The following is a 4,197-nucleotide window of genomic DNA, read 5'->3' on the forward strand; positions in this document are numbered from 1 at the left end:
TTCAGTGATCACCTTTCTTTATAGTCCAACTCTCACATCCATACATGACTGCTGGAAAAACCATAGCTTTGACTAGTGGACCTTTGTTGGCAAAGTAATCAAATAAATATATTCTCCTTCAATCTCTGGAAATCTTTTCAGGTAAACTGTGTCTACATTTAAAACAATGGGTTTAATTATGAATGGACTATGGAACACCAAAAAATTCTGGAAAAACAAGGTAAAAATCTATTTTCCTTTTCAGATTAATATTACATTAAATTTACAGGAATTTTATCTGCAAATATACCTGGAGGCTGCAGAAAATGTAACTTACACACTGTTTAAAAATTAGTTTATCTTACATGTGATGATTGATTTTTATATATCAACTTGACTGGACTATGTGGTGCCCAGACATTTGGTCAAAGGCTATTCTGGGTCTTTCTGGAGGAGATTAGCATCTGAATCTACAGAGCAGAGCAGATCACCCTCCCCAGGGTGGGTGGGCCTCTCGCAGTCAAGGGAAGACCTGAAGAGAACACCAAGGCTGAGTAACAGGGACGCCTCCTGCCTGCCTGCCTGCCTGAGCTGTGACAGCAGTCTTCTCCTGCCCTCAGACTGGAGCCTACACCATCAGTTTTTCTGGTTCTCAGGCCCTTGGGCTTGACTGGATTTCACCTACACTGCTGGCTCTCCTTGGCCTCCAGTTTGCCAGCTGTAGATCTTTAGACGTCTCAATGCCCATAATCACACGAGCCCACTCTTTACGATAAAGCCCTTGGCTCACATGATTACAGAGGCTGAGACGTGACAAGATCTGCAATTAGCAAGGGCCAGAGAGCCAGAGGTCCTTCCAGCAGCAGTCCATGTACCAAGGCCTAAGCACATAGACCTGCATCTGCCTACCCTCAGGTCCAGAGCAAAACTCAAAACTGCTATAATTCAACCTTTTCTAATATATGTTCAGCCAATCAATACACCACTCACCCACTCCCAGAACATTTTAGAGGTCAAGTAAGTGAGAGAAACACTAGACAGAGGAAAACATGCAGCCAGAACCCCTAAGATGACTACACACACGTGTACAGAGAGGAACGTGGTTCTTCTCTAATGCTTTTGATCGCTTATTTCCCATTCCTCCACCATCCTCGTTTTACCCTTGCAAGACTGAGATTCCAAGGAAAACACCAGGGAAAAGCCGTGCCCAATTCAGCCAGAGCGGCCAGTTCCAAAGCAGAAAGCAGCAGCCAGGGGCAGTGGGGTGCTGCAGTGTCTCCCACGTATGGTGCCCCAGGACACGCATGGCCCCTCCATTCAAATCCCGAAGAGCTTGTACACATCTGCTGCCTCCACTTTTCCCATCACAACACAATATTTTGTCTCTTCCTGTAAAAATCTGCTTTGTTTGGAACTAAAGATCAATATAAAGCACGAGGACTGTGATTTGTGTCCCTAGGCTTACAGCCGTGTGACCTCAGGCAAGGTGCTAACTTCTCTGTGCCTCACCCCTCTATCTGCAAAATGGAAAAGATAATAGTTGTTGCAAGGATTAAGTGAATTAATGCACGTATAGTCTTAATATAGAGTGTGCTGTCTCATAGAGTAGCTATCAGCCACATGTGGTGATTTCCAAAAAATTAATGAAAATGAGGTTCTCAAGGCAAGGATACTGAAGTGGTTTGCCATTCTCCTCTCCAGTGGACCACATTCTGTCAGACCTCTCCACCATGACCTGTCCGTCTTGGGTGGCCCCACAGACCATGGCTTAGTTTCATTGAGTTAGACAAGGCTGTGGTCTGTGTGCTCAACATTCAGAAAACTAAGATCATAGCATCTTGCTCCATCATTTCATGGCAAATAGATGGGGAAACAGTGGCAGACTTTATTTTTGGGGGGCTCCAAAATCACTGCAGATGGTGACTACAGCCATGAAATTAAAAGATGCTTACTCCTTGGAAGGAAAGTTATGAACAACTTAGATAGCCTATTAAAAAGCAGAGAGATTACTTTGGCAACAAAGGTCCATCTAGTCAAAGCTATGGTTTTTCCAGTGGTTATGTATGGATGTGAGAGTTGGACTGTGAAGAAAGATGAGCACAGAAGAATTGATGCTTTTGAACTGCAATGTTGGAGAAGATTCTTGAGAGTCCCTTGGACTGCAAGGAGATCCAACCAGTCCATCCTAAAGGAGATCAGTCCTGGGTGTTCATTGGAAGGACTGATGTTGAAGCTGAAAATCCAATCGTTTGGCCACGTGATGTGAAGAGCTGACTCATTTGAAAAGACCCTGATGCTGGGAAAGATTGAGGGCAGGAGGAGAGGGGACGACAGAGGATGAGATGGTTGGATGGCATCACCGACTCAATGGACATGGGTTTGAGTAGACTCCGGAAGTTGGTGATGGACAGGGAGGCCTGGCGTGCTGTAGTTCATGGGGTCGCAAAGAGTCGGACACGACTGAGCGACTGAACTGAATGAAAATGAAATTAAAATTCAGGTCTTTGGTTGTATGAGTCACGTTTCAAGTCCTTCACAGCCATGTGTGACAGGCAGCCACCACACTGGATGGTACAGAAGAGATGTTTCCATTGTCAGGATGTTGCACAGTCTGAACACCCAGCAAGTACTGAAGAAGGGCTAGTTTTTATTTTACCAAAGCCTGCACAGATCAGGTTCACTGTTTAGCTCCTCAACTCATCAGTCAGGTCTCCTTCTAGGGGTCTAACACAAACTATGGGGTCTCAGTCGCTTTGCCCTCTCTTCTCTTTGTCCTGTTTCTGCCCCCTTCCTTCTTTCATCCTTCCTCCCACCCTCCTTCCCTCCCTCCCTTTTCCACCCTTTCCTCCTTCCCTCCCTCCCTCTCTCTCATCTTCCTCCCCCTCTCTCTCTCTCCCTCCATCCCGCCCTCTTTCTCTTTTTTCTTCCTTTCCTCCTTCCCTCCCTCCCTCTCTCTCATCTTCCTCTCTCCCTCTCTCTCTCCCTCCATCCTGCCCTCTTTCTCTTTTTTCTTCCTTTACTTTTTCCCTCCCTCCACTGTCCACCCTTTCCTCCTTCCCTCCCTCTCTCTCATCTTCTTTCCTCTCTCTCTCCCTCCATCCTGCCCTCTTTCTCTTTTTTCTTCCTTTCCTCCTTCCCTCCCTCCCTCTCTCTCATCTTCCTCCCCTCCTCTCTCTCTCCCTCCATCCTGCCCTCTTTCTCTTTTTTCTTCCTTTCCTCCTTCCCTCCCTCCCTCTCTCTCATCTTCCTCCCTCTCTCTCTCTCTCCCTCCATCCCGCCCTCTTTCTCTTCCTCCTTCCTTTACTTTTTCCCTCCCTCCTTCCCTTCTCTTCCTTTCTCCCCGCCCCTGCCTTTCTCTCCAACAGAAGGACCACCAGAGGTTCCTGGGCCCTTGCCATGGTTTGGTTCCTGAACCTTCGCTGTTGTGTCCTCCTAGTGAAATACCCTGCTCTCTGCGTTCACTGTGCCAGGGTCACTGTCGGCACCTGCGCCCGAGATGCTGTCCTACCACCTCTGGGAGGCCCTGACTTTGTGAGTCAGAGAGCTGAGCCTGTCTTTCCACCAACTACATCCTTTCTCTCTATCAAAGTGAAAGACTTTGACAGAGATAAATGTGCACCTGCTAAATTATTTGTAGTAGCAAATGTCGCTGTAACGGGATCAGTCAAGCACCACTGCCATAGGCTGCTGCCTCGGCCTCAGAGAAACAGGCTGAAGGAAACTTTCTGTCGGTAATTCTAGTTGTGACAGGATGTGACCACCATTCCTTCCTAAAAGAATCATAATGGATATCAATTCTTAGTTCTGGAGTTTGGCTCGTTAAAAACCACAAATAGAATTCTATGGGGAACGAGCTATATTGATTGGTTCATTTTGCTTTATGGGTTTGTTTCCTATGTAACATGTAATTGTATATCACAGTTGCTATAATACACAAGAATTAAAGACCTAATTTGGCTAAATAAGAATTGACTTATAAATTATGAAACATTCTCTCTCATCAAACTCCTGGATAATTAAATAAGATTTTAGCGAGTGCTATCTTGGTAGATTGTTTTGTATTTGGGGTGGGAGCTGAAAGACTGGGAGCCTTTTTTTTTTAATCTCCTGTCACTTTTTAACTTTCTGAGCACTTAAGCCAGTGGTAATGAGTTTAGGGATTTTAGACAAGGCTGTTAAATTTTTGCTGAGGTCTATTAAGCTGTCTTTTCTTTCGCA

This window comes from Ovis aries, chromosome 19 (genome assembly GCF_016772045.2).
Source record: "Ovis aries strain OAR_USU_Benz2616 breed Rambouillet chromosome 19, ARS-UI_Ramb_v3.0, whole genome shotgun sequence".
Lineage (NCBI taxonomy): Eukaryota > Metazoa > Chordata > Mammalia > Artiodactyla > Bovidae > Ovis > Ovis aries.